The following is a 19,128-nucleotide window of genomic DNA, read 5'->3' on the forward strand; positions in this document are numbered from 1 at the left end:
ACGCCTTCTTCGACTCCAGACTGATATGTGGCTAAAAGGTAACACTTGACAAGTTGGGGATTCTAGATATGACAGCACTGCAGAAGCCGTAATATGTGGTATCCCCACAGTAAAATATTATGGAAAACACAGGGAAGGGTGCTATTTGGCAGGACAATACTTTGTCTACAGAATGCCATGTCAAATTGAATCATGGTAAGCTCTAACCCAAGAAATATAAGGGATACCAAACATTATAGCCCAAACAAGGCATTATATTTGGTATCCCCGTAAGGAACCAGATGTGAAAGCTTGTGGAATCAAATGAAAAATGCAAAGAATTAACGTAATCTACTATCATATAAAAGGTAACTTGAATTGGTCAGTGGCTAACAGCTAACCGTTGAAAAGTAGGCAATATCAGAAATTACAGCAATGCAGGAGCAGTAATAAGTGATATCCCCACAGTAAAAGATGTTGGAAAACACAGTAAAGGGTGCTATTTGGCAGGAATATACTGTGCTCATCTAGCCCAAAGTATGCCATGTCAAATTGAATCCTGGTAAGCTCTAACCTGAGAAAGATAGGGAACACCAAATATTACAGACCTTGTAAACCATTATATTTAATTTCCCCAGAAGGACCCTGATGTGAAAGCTTGTGGAATGAAATCACAAATATGAAAAGATACTGCAGTCTGCTATCAAATACAAGGCAACTTGAGTTGAAAAGTAGGGGAAATCAGATTTTACAGAAATGCATGAGCTGTAATATGTGGTATCACTTCAGGAAAAGATGTTGGAAAACTCAAGCAAGGATTCTATCTGGTAGAAAAAGTAATGTGTTCATACAGCCAACATAAGGCCATGTCAAATTGGATCCTGGCAAGTTCAATCTTCAGACAAATAGGGGCTACCAAATATTATAGGCTGTACAGGCCATTATATTTGGAATACTCCAAAGGAACCAAATGTGAAAGCTGTGAAATTATATAAAAAATGCAAAACAAGACTGTAGGTGTCTAACAAATAAAAGGCCATTTAAACAGGTCAGTGGCTAAAAGGAAACCTTTGAAAAGTGGAGACAAAGATATATTAATGCATGAGCAATTGTGTTTGTAACCCCCATACAAAAACATATTGGACAACACAAAGATTGGTACACATTGTTAGAAATAAATATTGTGTTCACTTAACCAATATGGAAATGTCTCGTTACTTACCTATTTCAAATGTTTTCTGAATGTGAAATACAAAATGCTATAGAGCAAAGGGAGAATGTGCTGTAACCAGTTGCACCCAAGATTGGCTGATAGTCACTAACCAGACCAAGTAGAGGGAGTATCCACCACCTAAAACCAAATAACATATTGAGGCTAAGGATATATTTTTATCTTTCATTTTTTTTTTAAATTTGCAATGTTTCCCCTTGAATTTGGCATGCCCTTCACTTTGCACCTGAAGCAACCGCCTAGTACACCTATAAACTCTGACCGTAACTTTTATGTGTTAAAGTGAAGCTTGCGCTGCAGGTATTTGAATGTCAGGATTCTCTTTGGGTTGTTGACCATTACACTGTTCATTGCCACACAGCACTTTTAGTGTTCCCAAGCCAGTCAGTCTTCCCTTATAAAGTACAACAGCGCTTTGCATGCTGCAATTTATCAGCCATACTGTCAATCTTAAAAGAGAAACTAAAAGTCTCAGAATGCTCAACGTAGACTAAAAAGTGATGATTTACATCTCTCATAATAAAGAGAGACTTGACACTGGGGCTGCACCAGAAACAAATATAATTTGGTTAAGTTTAATTTTCTGAAACAGACAAGTGTTGGCACCTGAAAAGGTATTTGTGTAAAATGCCCTATATTCATTTGTAACAATTATTCTTCCCTTTAATAATCATTGTAGGAAATTACCATATTTTGTGTGGTGTCCCTCCAGATTTTTCCCATATCTGCTTTGCTGGCTTTACAACTCTGTGCAATTTACCCCTGCTAGTAGAGTGCTTGTGCGCCCTCTTAGATATGGTTAATTTGGCTTATTCCTCACTTGTTTGGATGTCCCTACTATATGATGTAGAAAGTGAACACAGAGTCTGGAAATGTAATGGCACTAGAGGACTGCAGTGCCTATAGTGCCAGCAACTACAGCGGCAGGGCAAACATGGCTTCAGGCCTACCCTGTGTATTTCTGACTGCTGCACTGTAAAAATCTACTGTGCATTCATTCAACAAGATGTTTTTGTTAGGTAAAATCATTTCTTTTAAATATCAAAAAGTCACTCCTGTGTAGGCCGTATAGCCCACAAGGCAGTGTGCATGGTCTGTGAAATTAGAACAGTAGAAATATACAGTTAACATGCCCTTATAGTGACCAGCACCCAAAAGCTATTTTTACTGTGAGAAGGCTCTTGCTATTCCAAAGGGAAACACTGGGAAGCAATTGTAAAAATAAATGTTGGTATCAGTTAGGGTCCAGCTACAAAAATGATGAAACAACTATTTTCTATTAGTTATTAAAATCCCAACTCAATGGTGTGAAGTCGTATTTTTAATGAATATTAGGGAAAGGTATATTTTAGAAAGTAAACTTTTCCCTGCTTGAAGCTGCTCTGGCAAATTTGCTTTCTCTCATAAGCAGTGGCACAGCCAGGAACTAAGCTGTGATGAATGGTATGAAAAATGATCACAGGGCAGGTACAATGGCTTGCGAATCAGGAGTTGTTTTTCTCTTCCCCTGGCAGAGAGACCAGTGGGGTTAGCCCAGGAACTTAATTTACTTCGAAGGGGTGTCCCCTGTAACAGGCAACTGCTCGGTAACACCTGGAGATGTCCGGGCGTATGTCCTTCTTATTAGGCTGGCCCCAAATGCTACCTCCAGAACTGGTGTAGGGTGACCTCAGAGAAGGAGAGTGTTGATTTCCCTGGTCATACATCTGGGAGGGCAGTGCACAAAGGCTCTGCATAAAGAGAAAAGGATTTCTCCATCTTGGATTTTGAGAGTGAGGGGGCACTGTGGGGTTGTTTACAGAAGGGCAAACAGTAACAGTTTCAAAAGCGGGTAGGGTTACCCCTAGGAACTTTTACCCATTCACTTTGTGCGCCATTCGGAGCAATACACTAGTTAGTACCAAGCATTAATATGGAACCTCAAGACACCCTTTTTAATCACACTTTATGGACCTGTGGAAGAAGAGAAGAGGACCGGACCTGATTTCTGTAAATAGAGCAGAGCCTTGAAGGATTGGACTTGCTTTCCCTTGTAACCGGGACAAAAAAGTAGACACCTATTGTCCTGTGTAGCTTTAGGGCCAAAACAAGTTGCAAGAGGACTTTTCCATGAAGTGCCCAGCTGACCAAAAACAACTGGACCTGACTTGGAACCTGCTGATGGCCTCTCCTGAAGTGAGTCTTGACTCCCAACTGTTGTTTCTCAGGTCCTGAAAACCTGAGCTGTGTCTAACTGCACTTGTCATACAACCTCTGAAAAGTTGGGACCTACAAGGTTTTAGATTTCCAGTTCTCAGGAGGACCAGAAAACACAAACCCATTCTATCCACCCAAGGCATAGCCACGCTGGTTTGAAGAAAGTGGTTTCTCCTACTTGGAGCTTCTCCGCAGCAGCAAATCAGAGGGCCCTGATCGATAAGGTACCCGGCCTCATGGAACTCACTGTCGGATACAGACTGGCGGCTTGACCCACTGAAGGATTTTGACTTCAATTTCAGAAACTGAGTCCCAAGGAAAAACTCTACTGTGGCCATTGACCATCAATGGTGTGTAATCCTTTTCAGTGCTATTATCACTTTAATCTTTAAAATTCATATCTGTTGTATCCCTTAATGGATTAGTCTTGCTTTGGTGTCATTTTGCTTATTAAAAGGTTACTCTATTTTTGTAATTTGGTTTGGTATTTTTATTGCTTGGTGTTTTTTACTTTATTACTGTTCTGACAGTGGATAAATAAGTCACACATTGCCCTAAACTAAGCCTGTCATATCTACATCATTCCTATCAGCGGGTGGAGCTTAGGTTAATTAGTGACTTTGAAGGTCCACACTGTCTCAAGTTGCGATAATTTCTTGAGATGTATAGTTGTCCCCCCCAAATATGAATCCAATTTCTTGCAATCATAGAAGAAATGCATATTTTTAAAGGACTGCTTTGAGTGCTTCTTGTTTTAGGTGTAAATCTCAAAAGTAACAATACACAGTTGTATTGCTTTTTAGGTTGAGCCTAGGGAACGCACATGTGCTGTCTGGATGACCTATTATATTGATAAATGAGTTTGCTCCTGCCTGATGCTTACCATTGGTTCAGTCCAGTGTCGCTCTTCTTTGTTTCCTCCTAAGTGGTTCATGCAGCGATACCTCACTTCAGTTTTTCACAGAGGAGCACCGCCTAAATACAGTTTCTTTCCGCTTGCATTCTTCATCTGTTGTTGGGGAGAACTATTTTTTCTTATTGTTGCAGCGCGGTACGCCATGCTTTGTCACTGTGCAACAAATGTAAAGCCCATTTCGTATGTATAGCCACCAACCCCTGCATTTCTCTCATTCCCAGCCCACAACCCCCCATTTCTCTCATCAGTCAGTGGTGAGAATAAAAAGTGGAGGCTCGCCTGGAGGCTGTGAACTTAAATGCATGAAGTCTGCCCTCCGTGTGACAGTGCCTCTGCTAAGAGCCGTCTCGCTTCTTTCACTAGTACTTGTGGTGTTGCTGCCGCTGTATTAGGTTTGCGAGCCCTCAACCATGATTACGCAGTTTGCGATCCCTTAACCAAGATAGTGCATCCTAAGATGATTACCTTCAGCGTTGATAGTATCTTAACTAATATGGCGCCCTTAGGGTGACAATGTACGGGTGCTGCGCTGGTGAAAATAATCCAGTTTTTGCCTTCCTTCTGCCTCCGGTGCTGGCTGAGCTACTGGAGGCCCTGGAAGGCAGCAACGAGCCCATGGGGTCCACGCTGCTGCAGCAGTCGCAGGTGAAACTGGGCCTGGCGAACCTGGAGCAGGCAACGGGCATGGCCATGGAGCTCCATTTGTTCAGGTAGGGCAGGGGTGATGGGCTGTCCGGGCAGGTACAGCATCACAAGTTTGTCAGGAGTGCTTTTTAATGCAATACATGCTGAACACCTGAAACTGTAATCTGCATCCTTGCAAGGCATGCAAAATGTTTCTGGAGCATGCTTTGGGTATAGTTATACTTCTGATTTGTGAGGCTAGACTATTGTTTTTTCAGAGCGCAGTGCAGCCTTATTTTTTCTTCGTAGTGCTTCAGTGAATGTATGGGTCAGGCGTTTGGTGAGAGAATTAACGACTTTCACCTAGCCCATCAACTAAAGCAGTACATTAAACATTCTGGGGCTGTACTACAGAGGAGTGCACCAGCACTAATTGTCGCTGTGTGCCAGAGTAAGTCTGCGCTTATGTGCATTTGCATCTGTGCGCTAATACAAAATGCGCACAGACGCAAACGCTTATATACACAGAGCTCAAAGTCTTCACCAACATCACGGCGCATTACAGACTGATCCTCTGTAATGCCATTGGGTGCATAATCTGGCGCACAGTGACAATTAGCGCTGGCGCAGTCATCTGTAATACGGTCCCAGAATATGATATCTTTTGTTTGGTCTTCCAATCGAGTAAGCAACCGAGATACTGGGAAGCTGCTGCTGCGAAGGCTCACTCGGAAATGTTGCAGTTCCCAGAACAAAAAGACGGTAATGCTGCCCCTGCTGTGCCAGTCATGCCAACCCTTCCTTGCCCTGGCCACGGTCCCACGCATCCGGAGTACCACTGCCGGAGGCAGGTCCTTCTCTCATCGCGCCGCCAAGACCTGGAACACCCTTCCCCTCTACCTGTGACAGACCGAAGACCTGCTGACCTTCAGGAGACAACTCAAGACCTGGCTCTTCGACCAATAACAGCAGCAACGCCCCCCCACTCCCTCCCCCCCAGCGCCTTGAAACCCCCACGGGTATGTAGCACGCTTTACAAATTATGTGATTGCCCTCACACGGTTACAAGTTGCAAGGCTCCGGAAACATGTAGCATGCCTTTTGTGTGCATGACATGCACCATAGAGTTTACAAATAGGCCTATATTTGGCAGTCTCAATGCCACAGAGTGGCATCATTGTGTTCATCAACAGGGCATTGCCAACGTGTCCTTGCAACGTGTAGAACACCACATGCAAGTGCTATAAATGGGACCAGTCATCAGACTTTTCCTTCATCAGTCATAATTAGTAACTGTCTCTTGTAAGGTTTAATGGAACATAGTATTTAAGATTTGAATGGGTTCACAAATTGACAGATGGCTGAGGTTACCGCTGTCTATTGCTGGCAGGGTAGCCATCAAGATGGTTGTCCTCCCCAAATTTTTTATACCTTTTCAACAATTTTCCTATACCCCTTCCGAACAGCTTTTTCTCGACGCTCAGATCACACTTGATACGATTGGTTTGGGGTGACAAACGGGCCAGAGTCCGCTGGCAAGTGCTCACTCTCCCTTACGACAGAGGTGGATACGGAGTGCCGGATCTCCATTTGTATTATTTAGTAGCTCAGTGCAGCTACGCATATGCTTGGTATCACCCAGACGCCAGGATCCTTTTCCTTCGCCCAGAGTCTGATCTAGTCCTCCCCGAACAATTATCCACGGTCCTACCCAAAGGCCTCCTCAGAGACCCAAATGACATTCAGACAGTCTCCACAACTAGTTGGGCCTGGGAGAAGCTTTGACGGGTCACCAACACGGCCACTCTGTACTCAACAGCCTTACCACTCCCCAACGCCCACTGGCTTCCAATTACGAGTGAGTGGGTAGTGTAACGCACCTTAACCAAATTTGCTATTACAAAAACTGGGGACTTGTTCCCGGACGGCTATGCCTTTACGGTGAGTGACGACACCTGCTTCCCTAACTCAACATTTATGGACAGGTTTGCGCTGGGTCGGATAAAATCTGCTATGCGCGCCACGCTGCCTGGCTGTCCCCTCGAACCAGAATCATTCAACCCCTTATCGCTGGTCATTGAAAGTGAGCTGGGTGTCCACCTTATCTCCAAACTGTACAAAGCATGTACAAGGCTCATCCCTGTTGACGATGACAAGATCCGTAGGGACTAGGAGGGGGAGTTGGGTCGCCCGTTAACAGATGACCAATGGGCTACCTGCTGCGCAGTCATGAAAGATGTCTCCCTCAACAGCTGACACAAATTGTTACACTTCGAGTTTCTACGCAGAATTTACATCACACCGGCCAGAGTCCTCAAACTAGACCTGTCCAGACCCCACTCCTGCCGCAAATGCGCAGCCCCCCCAAGCTGACTTCGCACACTTAGTGTGGACATGCCCTCACTTGCAACCATACTGGGAGGCGGTACACAAGATATTGGGCAACATGATTAACTTGCCACTCGATCCTATACCCAAAATTGCACTACTGGGCTACGTGGCGAACTTTCCCAAAAAGGTTCGGGAATTTGTGGCCCTTAGTTTTTTGTTGGCCAAGCGAGAAGTGCCTATACACTGGGGCCGCAAGACATTGCCTATAGTTCAGAGTTGGTTGGGTAGCTTGGCTTCTTACAACACAAAGAGCGATGTATATTCCACCACAGTGCCCTCTTCATCACGTCCCAGAGACATATGGGGTCCTTTCAGAACATACCTCACATCTCGACAGCAAGACTTTGCCTCACTGCTGGAGCAAGGAATATTTCACACCGGGGATGGGTAGCTGGATTCTAGCTCACAATCTAACCACCGCAATGTTTGATTCCCGGCCCTCCCGGAGCGTATTCTATACCAAGTTTATAGCGTTTGTGTACTATGTTCTCGGCTGTGACAATTCCACATTGTGATGAGGTGTTGCACTTCAGTGATTGTATGAACTGCAATGTAATAACCACTGTATTGATGCTGGGCTGGACCTTTCCGTAGTTTGTATCCAAAACATGCATCTATATGACCGTACTGGCCTTTTTATTAACTACTGATGATGACTGTGTACACTATGAAGAAATAAAAACTCCTTCTCAGGGGTCTCACTGATACTTAGTCCATTCAAACCAATAATAAAGAATTTGGCACAGAAGCTGAAATATAAAAGAACATTTTTATTAAACTCAAATGAGTGTGACTACGTCACACAGAAGCCGTAGCAACTGAATGAGATAGTCCATAGATTGGTCTTACTTCACATCTTACATACTCTTTATCCTGCCCCAGGCATGTAAGGGAGTTGTACCAATTACATTCCTAAACAAATGGAAAATCTGGAGGGTCAGCAGGTGAGTAGCCTTTGGGGTTTTAACAGGATATGGGCAAAACATTATAATTACATTATAATTACATAGTTCACAAAGATTAATCTGATTTAGATGGCACTGCAGGGCATGGCATGATTACATGTACAGTATCTTGATTGGCAATCTCAGACAAAGATCGATCAGGGAAATTGGCTTTACGAGGTCAGTTTCAGGTGAAGAGGTCAGTTTCTTACAGTTCATTCCAGAGTCAGAAAGAAACCTAGTTAATGTATACATGGACTAAGAAGGCCAGGCCACTTTGTTCGCCAGGCTACCTTCACAGGCCTACGTGAGGGCAACACAAAATGGTGGCACAATAAAATGGAGTCAGTCTCGAGAATTACAGAACCTCAGACCCTCCTTTTGCCATTACGTAGGCAATAACCTAAAGACTCATGATAATCTGAATCTAGGTCTATATCGATATTCATTAGGTCGTCAAGGTGTTGCTGTAACATCATCTTATTATTCTCTACTTCTCTCGGGACAGGTCTCCGAACACACATAGTAGCACAAAGACTCACTTCTGGTGGACCATTTTTGGATGCTAGAGGCGGAGCCACTTCCTCTTCCATGGCAATTCAGTCAAATGAGAACTTAATTAACATTTACTTTATACAATTGCACTGGAATCGCTTGTGCAACTGTGCCCAAAGTCCGTTCCAAGCCTCTCTGGCAGGCTTCTATCGTCCATCAAATCTGCTTCCATTGTCTTCTTCCGCATTGGGCCTCTCGATTCAGGCCTCTTCATGAAAATAGTACTGCTTAGTTGGAGTGCCCTCCTGGCAAACACTCACAGCTCACTCGAAAGTCTCAATGTCTCAAGGCAGTGCACCAGTGTCTCTCCTCTGCGGCAGACACTGCAAATAATGTGCTCTTCATTGGTCATGGGCACAGATCATCTTGTGCAGACCCGGGTCTACATTCTCAGGCTCCAACACTCATTATTCAGTGTCAAAGGACGTTCAGGCTGCTTTTTCATGGACACCATAATGTAGTGCCTTTTGTCAATCTTAGATCCTCCGGTGCATTGCCCTTCCATTGGAGCAAAGAAAAAGGGTGGGTGTGTGGCCAAAACTCAGGCCAAGGGGTTCAAGGGACTGCACACTGTCAGAGGTTACCAGCACATGACAGGTAGAAAACTCAAGGCTCAAATCAACCCTGCCATCAACAGCTCCTCCTTTTCTGATGTTCAACGCCTTTTGATGAAGCAAGCACGATGCTTTGGAGATACCATTGATGGCGCGCTGGCGATCACTGTCCAGCCTTGCTACTTTTCTGGGTGCTGGGACTGTAGGGCCAAGACCTCCGGCCCTCATCTTGTAGCTGTCACTGATGGGAATTAGGCTTAAATCAGCGTTCTGCAGGTTATTATGAGTTGATACCGCAGAACCTAGTGACGTAGGAAATGTGACACAGTTGTTAGTTTCCTTCAAATTCAGTACAAAAACAGTTCATTGTATTTAACAAAGGGGACTGCAAGCAGGTGGCCTGCAATCTTCAAAGGAGTGGCTTCAATGTGAGAGCATATCCTCTACCATCTAGGGGTAGATAGTTACATGGGAATTCTATCTGAATGGATGTCCTCACACATAGTGGCATTGTCTAATGGGGTAAACACATATTTTCCTCAATAATTAAGTCTAGGTGTTCCTAAATTCCTTATCTAGAACCCCTCAAAAGAGAAAGCACATGATACAGATTATCAGGGACATGTAGATACCTCCCTTAAAAACCCATCTGGTCATACGAAAGGGAATTATACATAATATGATGTTCCCTGGTACATCACTGCAGTCTGGAAGTGTGAACCTGAACAATACACCTACAATGATAAATGGGCTGACTGGTGAAAGGAATACAGAAAAGGGAAATGGGACTAGGACACAACTAAAATCCCCAATAACTAGGCACAATGTGACATCGATCAGGGGAGAAGCGGCAAAAGAAAAATCTATAGGAAGGACAAGAAATTACTTGGGTGATAGTCAGGCATGTGACACAACACCAAGAGTACGGGTGATACGCAAAAGGCCAAAGTTACACAAATTTTAACTCTACCGCTGGCCGCTACACCATATACGGTAATCTCGGCTACTGTTCCAGTTCCTTCCCCGGGGAAAATGAAACCTGGTACTTAGGAAGCAGAACATGATTAACTAATGCAATATAGAAATTAGGTCACCTTGTACAAGAGTCACAGATCTATAATTTCATCCTTAGGTCCAATCAAGGAAACATAAATCTAGGGCTGCTTGTTCCTTGGGGAAAGGGCAGCAACGTGACTAACTGCAGGTGACACACTTTGATCCTGTATATCTTTTAATTTTCTTCAATACTATATTGCCAAATAGACATGATGCACTGGTGAAGTGTTGTCTGTCATATTCACAGCATGAAATATCATATCTGTGAAATTTAGTAACCAGAACAAGTCTAACCAACTGTTGCATAGCGATGGGCATCGTCATGACCATCCCCTCACAACACAGGGGAGCTTGTAACAGTATTAAAAGCAAAAGCGTAAACACAACGCAAAAACAAAATAAGTGCATAAAATAAAAACACACATGCCAAGCCATCAGGTATACTTGCTGTATACCAAGCACAGAAAGCATAGACAAATTACAATAGCGCATATAAATGAGCAGTGACGCATGCACTTCATAGACAAATTACAACAGCACATGTAAATGAGCGGTGACGCACGCACTTCATAGGCAAATTACAATAGCACATGTAAATGAGTGGTGACGCACGCACTTCATGCAGCCCAAAACCCAATATTCGGGCCGGCTTAATTTGTCAGGCTTAAAATTAAAAGTACACTTTCTTTTACTTTCCTCACCCTCCTTTTGACAACTGGTCACCAGTTAGTGGTGATCAGCTGTCAAATACAACTTACTGTGTCGCTTCTGACACACAGGACCAGCAGGAACAATTCATAGAAGGACAAAATGCAAAAACGTGAAAAACACACAAACATTTTTTCTTCAAAGGAGTCATACAAAAACTCATCTTGTTTCAACATACTGCTAACCCCCACCTTACTGACCTCAAGGTCAAAATCTGCCTCTCCTCAGCCCTCTCTCTCTCTCTTCACCCTGAAGCTGTCAAAGACAAGCGCCTTCCTAACTCTTTCTAACTTGCAATATCCAACCCTTATCCAAAACCACATACCATATATATTACTCCCTTTAGGGGCTACAATCCACTCCTATTCCCAGACTCCAAAACATCTACTGTGAATAATTCACAGAACACAACAACACAACATACCAGCTTTAGAACAAATCCTTGTTACCACCCTATGCAATGGTACTCATTTCATCGACCTTAAATGGATGAACGTCTCAGTAGGTCCAGCTAGAGTCAAAACCTTCAACCCGGATATTAAACTCAAACCTCTGCACCGGGCACATTGGCTCACTGAGCCATTAAAAGCAACCCCAAATGAGAACAACCTGCAAATTTGTATTATAACTAAATGTATGCATTTACTGAAACCTAAGGCACTTTAAAAGCTACTCTAAATGAAAAAAAAATGCTGCCTAAATAGTGCCCTCACCCAATTTCGACTTTGACACCTGGGGCACTTAAAAATAAATATCCTATAATTGTGCTACATATTAATCATCCTCAGAATGTTCTTTACAAATTGCAGAGATTGGACATTAGACATCTCATGTAAATCCTTAGAAAAATGAGTTTTTTACGCATGCGCCAAGTGAAATTCCATATGCAAATGTTCTAATTTTTGCGGTTCAACACAACTTAAATTACATTTTAATGCTAGGAGCAAACACTCAGGACACACAATATAGCGCGCTTTAGTCATTTATTTCATAAATCGCGCCATCGCTATTTACACAGAGACATTTAAACACACATTTAACCCACAGATCAATACTCAAGACAGAAACAAAGGACAGCCCACAGACTGTACTTAAGACCAAACCTTTGTAAATACTAGTTGTAAGTCATATTTACAAGAAGCGCTTCTCAATGGTGTTCCAAAAGACTGCAAAAACAGCCCCACAGACCTTTATTTCCAAGAAGCCAAGATACACTCAATTCACTAGCTTTGGCTGGCAGAACACCAAAAATCGCTCTGCATATCTCCATTCATAAGATTGCGCAGAACAAAGGATCCTTGTATGTATTATGTCCATATTTTAATTCCCTGGGGATACAGAATCACCAACGAAGAAATATGTTTTTATACCTAAACCTATTTAGGTATTCCCTCTAGGGGAGCCGACTAATTTACTTTGAAAACAGGCATGCCAAAAATACTGCAGAATATGCACTATTATAATCAAAGTAGTGCTTAAGGTACTCTCCGTACGTTGCACCGTTCAACAAAACCAGATGAGAAAAATCTCCTCATTACCTGCCTACACAAATTGCAATTCGCATATACAAACCTATACAAATCCAAAGTTGGCCAACACAAATTCCAAAGCTATAGTAAGTGTTACTAAACTACCTTACCAATCCAAGGCAACAAACAACCGTAAGAGCTGCATAACGACTTTTACCAAACAAATTGTTGTCCAAATTCTAACTGCCAAGTTCTAAATGACCTAACGGTCTTTTTTTTAAATGCTCACGCCAAAAAGGTTCTCAGTCAGGGGTGACATCATGTGGAGGATCAAAATCAGGAAGATCAGAAATATACTGGGCTCCAGAGACAAAGAATCCCCAGAATCTCCGTGCACAGAGTACCTCCTTAGTAGAGTCCTGTCCTGTCCTCCTCTGTAGATTTCTGTCTTCTGACAAGATCACTCCCTCAGATAGCCACTTCTCTGATGAGGCCCACGTTGGCCGCGCCATTTGAAGAAATAATAACTCCTTCTCAGGGGTCTCACTGATACTTAGTCCATTCAAACCAATAATAAAGAATTTGGCACAGAAGCTGAAATATAAAAGAACATTTTTATTAAACTCAAATGAGTGTGACTACGTCACACAGAAGCCGTAGCAACTGAATGAGGTAGTCCATAGAATGGTCTTACTTCACGTCTTATATACTCTTTATCCTGCCCCAGGCATGTAAGGGAGTTGTACCAATTACATTCCTAAACAAAGGGAAAATCTGGAGGGTCAGCAGGTGAGTAGCCTTTGGGGTTTTAACAGGATATGGGCAAAACATTATAATTACATAGTTCACAAAGGTTAATCTGATTTAGATGGCACTGCAGGGCATGGCATGATTACATGTACAGTAGAGTGATTGGCAATCTCAGACAAAGATCGATCAGGGAAATTGGCTTTGCGAGGTCAGTTTCTTACAGTTCATTCCAGAGTCAGAAAGAAACCTAGTTAATGTATACATGGACTAAGAAGGCCAGGCCACTTTGTTCGCCAGGCTACCTTCACAGGCCTATGTGAGGGCAACAAAAAATGGTGGCACAATAAAATGGAGTCAGTCTCGAGAATTACAGAACCTCAACTACTGCATATGATGTTACCTTTGTGACAAAATGATAAATAAAGTAAAAAAAAAAAAAAGATTTGAATGGGTTAAACCAGCGTCCAAATGTAATACTGTGTTGGAAGACTTAGGCAGGCTTCCAAGCAGCTGACAACGAAGCATAGTTTTGGGGTAAGGGCACAAAACCACCACCAACTTCTGAATTGTAAATGGGATGTTATGTTTATTGAGATCTGGGCCACAATGTAGCCTGATGTATCATCCAGTCTTGACAAAAGGTCCAATAAAAGTACAAAACATTCCTTTTTATAAATATTTTCCCTATGTATCTATCTTTATCTTTCCATATCAACCATCTGTAACTTTCCTACCTATGCATCACCTACCATCTTTTCATTCAACTGATCACCCAGACATCCATGCATGTACTCATACAGCTATCCACCCATTCATACAAATAGCTATCATTCCACCAACCCATCCATCCAAACTGCACCTCTGCTTCTTAAATGCTCACATTATCTGAATGGTAGCCACATAATTCAACTACACACCACATACACCGACTCTACTCTAGAACACATAAATATTTACATTTCCAACGCCAAAAGCTCTAACTCTCGTTTTCTAACTGATGACTTCACTAAAAACAAAAACAAGCATTTGCAATGCAATAGGTCTCGCATTTACGAGAGTTTAATCTATTGGCATTATAAATGACAATGCCTTATATTTATCTGTTTTGTAATTAACACATAAATAAAAAAACATTGCCAGTTACAATGCTAATAGCTCAAACTCTTGTAAATACGAGACCCGTTTCCTTGCAAAGAAGCAGCCGCCATTGTCCCGGGCTGCTTGGAAAGTGAAAGCACCCATGTCCTGCTGAATGTTGCAGGAAAGCCTGTTATGCCTGTAGTAGGAGAAACTCATTTGAAAACCAGCATTAGATTGTGCTGTGCAGTATGAGGCATATGCGTGCACCAGGTTCCATGCGTGAAAACCAGCATTAAAGTGTGCTGTGCAGCGTGAGACACAAGTGTGCACAAGTACCTGTGCCTTAAAAAAGGCATTATGGAAAACCGGCATTAGAGTGTGCTGTGCTGCATGAGACACGAGTGTGCACAAGGGTTCATGTATGAAAACTATCATTAGTGTGTGCTTTGCAGCATGAGGCATGAGAGTGCACCAGGATCCGTGTGCAAAAACCAGCCGTGTTGGAAACGAGCATTAGAGTGTGCTGTACAGCGTGAGGCATGAGCGTGCACCAGGAAAAGTGCACGAAAACCAGCTGTGGGAAACCAGCATTATAGTTTGCTGTGCAGCGTGAGGCATGAGCGTGCACCAGTATCCGTGTGCGAAAAACAGCCATGTGGGAAACTAGCAGTAGAGTTTGCTGTGCAGCACTAGACATGAGCGTTCAGCAGGACCCGTGCATTAAAACCAGCCCTGTGAAAAACCAGCATTAGTGTGTGCTGTGCAACGTGAGACCAGAGCGTGCACCAGGATCTGTGCGCGAAAGCCAGCTATGTGGGAAACCAGCATTAGAATGGGCTGTGATGCGTGAAACACAAGGATGCACCAGGATCCATGTATGAAAACCAGCATCAAAATGTGTGCAGTGCTACGTGAGACACGAGCGTGCACTAGGATAAGTGCATGAAAAATACCCCTGTGGAAAACCAGCATTAGTGTGTACTGTGCAGAATGCACCAGAATCTGTGCATAAAAACCAGAAATGTGGAAAAGTAGCTTTAGAGTGTACTGTGCAGCATGCGACACACGCGCGCACCAGGATTTGTGTAGGAAAACCTGCCCTGCTATGTGGAAAACCAGCATTAGAGTGTGTTTAGTGAGTGACATGAGTATGAACCATAATTCCTGTACAAAAACCTGCCACGTAAGAAGCTGGCACCAGAATGTATGCCGTGAGCCACCAGCAAGCACCAGGATCCGTGTACGAACAAAGGCAGTAAGGGAACTAGTCCCAGATTGTGTGCTGTGTAGCCTGAGACACGAGCGTGCACCAGTATTTGCGTACGAAAACCAGCAATGTGAGAAACGAACATCAGAATGTGTGCCACCAGTGTGCACCAGGAGCCATGTATGACAAGCATTTGCAATGCAATAGGTGTCGCATTTGCCAGAGTTTAAGCTATTGGCATTGTAAATGACAATGACTTTTATTTATCCGTTTTGCTAATTAACACATAAATAAAAGGCATTGTCATTTACAATGCCAATAGTTCAAACTTTTGTAAATGCGAGACCTATTCAAAGAAGCGGCCGCCGTTATCCCTGGCTGCTCGGAAAGTGAAAGCACGCATGGCGCACTGAATGTTGCAGTAAAGCATGTTGTGCCTGCACTAGAAGTAACTCAATAAAGAAAATAGTGCTTACAGACTAAAAAAGATGCACCGTGTAACAGCTGAAGTAAAAGGGCCAGTCCTCATGGGAGGTTACAAATGAAGACAAGGTGGTACTAAGGAGGAACTTACAAGTCTATTAACGAATCAGAAGCCAACATTTACGAAGGACAATGACACAAGCCAAAGGCAAATATGGAAGGAGAGTGTACAGGGCTTCTATTCCATGCTTCAATACATCATGCCACAGAGTATCGCATGCGCTGCCCAGGCTAGACCTAGAAAATAAGTAAAAAACATTGTCATTTACATCGCCAATATGCTCTAACTTTCACAAAGTATGAGACAGATTGCATTGCCAATGCTTGTTTAATTAGCATGAGACGTTTTCGAATTGCAAAACCAGATATGTAATTTATGGAATCAAATGCCCTTGTTCTTCTCTGTACATTAGAAAAACAACCAAGAGATTAGACACAGAATAACGCAACATAAGTCCCGGATAAGAAAAAAAGTCGAAACTGCACCCCTTGTGAATCACTGGTTGCGTATGTCGCATGGAGAACAAGTCCTTCGCTGGACAGTTATTTCCAAAATAAAGAGGTGGAGACATGGAACTCAGGCTCGCTCAACGCAAAGCAATGCTAATTGTCAAGTTCGATACGGCAATCTCGGGGCTAAATGAAATATCGGAAATCTTCAGACTTTGAGAACTCGCCTACGAGGTTCCTTTAGTATTCATCAAATCAAGGCATGATGGCAGTTTTAGGATTTCTTTTTCTGTCACTCGACTAATATTCCATTGAGCGCGCGCTCCTAGGCAATTACCGATTCTGTCTCCGTGACACCAAGAGACTACAATTCCCAGAATTCTAGCCATACTTTGGTCTAAACATCTTGTGCCTAATAAAATGCTCAACTGTAGCCATATATTTGGGTCTTTCTCCCCAGCAACGGACCTATTTAGTGACTCAGGAAACGTCCCAGCCGGGGCGGCATCCTAAAATGTTCATTTTTTTAAAGTTTGTCAAGCTCTCTAGTCAGGATTATAACAAGGGACTACACTTCCCAGAGTTCATACAGGAGATAGACTCGACGATTTAACTACAAACAGGAAGAGCGCATTCTGAAGCTTCCTGTTCCAGACGGACTTCTAAGACGCCGGGTCTCAGCCACGAATTAGGTAACCGCTTTCCCCCTACCGTTGTCCGGATTGTTTTCCTCGTCTAATTAGACCAAGCCAAGTATTTTACCACTTGGACTAATGTGGACTTCCATCTCATTTCAGTTTCGCCGCTTTCGACTTGTGATAGAAGACGCTGCACACCCATCTGGCACACTGTGTGTGAGGAATCACCCGACTTTCAATCTAGGTATGCTCCACCTTTAGTCCTTGTACATGAACTGCATCAGTTTGTAAATAACATCTTGCGCCCCCGTAGACAAAATCGTCCCCTTCCTTTTGGGCCACCTCACCAATTTGCACTCAATCCTTCTTTGTTCTAGCACGGGTTGGACCACATCTTGTGACTTCCATCGCCAAGGATTGATTCCACCCGTTTCCAATCTATTTTTTCTCCTGGGCCTCATCTAACAACGAGGTAATTTTCGCCATTGGTAACTCCTTTACTTCCATCTACAATCAACTTTCAACTTATCAAGTTTTGACATTAGTACTTCTGACTAATACCAGATTTTTTATGTTGCTTTTTTCTTCCAGTGTATCCTCCTTTTCAAATTCTGAAAGGGCCTTAGCCTTACATTTCTTGCCGGGTAAGTCCAGTCGTAGAGACTAGGCGTTTGGGGTTATTTGCACTTGCATTCTCTAGTAATCCACTTACCTATGTCTCTCTCTTCCTTTTTCAGTATTCTGGTCCTGATGAGAACCCCATTTTAAAACCAACGGGGTTCGAAACGAGTAGACCTTCTTTCTTGTGTTCTCCAGTCATATGTACTTTGAGTCCGCTTCTGGTGTTCTGATTCTTTGCAGTCTCAAAATGATGTTACAAATTGAATTCACTTTTGTGTACACCTTAGTAAGCGTGACTTACTTTATGTTGGTATGGACGGAGACACCTTTTGGTGTTTTCAATTAGAACCAAAGGGTTATTAAATTTAACTGTGTGTATGAGTGGTGTGTGTGAATGAGGAGTGGTGTAAGATGGTCTGTTAGATTTGTACCTTTGCCATTAGGTCAGTAGAGTTCCAGGATCGTTTTGAATGTACTAATTGCTGCCCTTAAATCTTTTTTCTCATGTGTATATCAGTTTTCATTACGTTTGTGTGTCCAGATTATATTCTTGTGATAAATTAATTCATTGTGTAAAAAACAGATCTTTTTGCGATTAAACACTATTAATTAGTACGTCCGTAGTTGTTTCTCTTTTGTCCTACGGTTCAAAGAGCTCAATTTTTTGTCAGCATTGGCACTTTCGTTTGTTCCACTTGTTTAATTAGCATGGACACCAAAAGATAGGGCAGCTGATAAAATGCCAAGTATGTTATATGAGTCAAACTAAACATGCACTGTTATTCAATTTATTGTGCACGTTATATGTTTGTCATTAACACCTGGTAACATTCATTATATGAAAAGCAAAACACTTTCCCCCTTTTAAATACTTTGCTTTTTTATTGCTTTTTTTTTACCTTTACCCGTTAATCTTTCGCTCGTTTTGCTATTATTTTGCCCTTATTTGAACCCCCTGTTGTTTATATTCTCTTCCCCTCATTTTATTTCGTTACTATTCGATATGCTTCAGCAATAGTTTATTTGCTTTCACAATGTTTATTCACTTAATTGCTATTTCCATTACGATTCATTTTCTCCATTTATTTCTGTATGTCTCTCTTCGTGCAAAAGTTTCAGGTGATTTATCGCCTGAGCAGAGTTTGGCATCCTGTTGAATCGTGTATCCCCTAACTCAGCCCGAGCAGTGATCAGCTGCTTTTGTCTGAACCTGCCCGGGCTGAGTTTCGTTTCCGAAAAGTCCAGAAGTGCAGGGGATACACGATGGGGATACCAG

At 42.7% G+C, this 19,128-nt stretch overlaps 1 long non-coding RNA gene across 1 annotated transcript; it reads left to right on the top strand.

The window, feature by feature from the left end:
- Positions 1-17,164: 17,164 nt before the first annotated feature.
- On the top strand, positions 17,165-18,465 carry LOC146871806 (uncharacterized). Its single transcript, XR_014959606.1, has 5 exons — positions 17,165-17,285; positions 17,391-17,475; positions 17,609-17,703; positions 17,823-17,875; positions 17,969-18,465. It is a non-coding gene; the product is annotated as an uncharacterized LOC146871806 (long non-coding RNA).
- The last annotated feature ends 663 nt before the right edge of the window (positions 18,466-19,128 follow it).

Source organism: Triturus cristatus, chromosome 1_1 (assembly GCF_964204655.1).
Source record: "Triturus cristatus chromosome 1_1, aTriCri1.1, whole genome shotgun sequence".
Taxonomy (NCBI): Eukaryota; Metazoa; Chordata; class Amphibia; order Caudata; family Salamandridae; genus Triturus; species Triturus cristatus.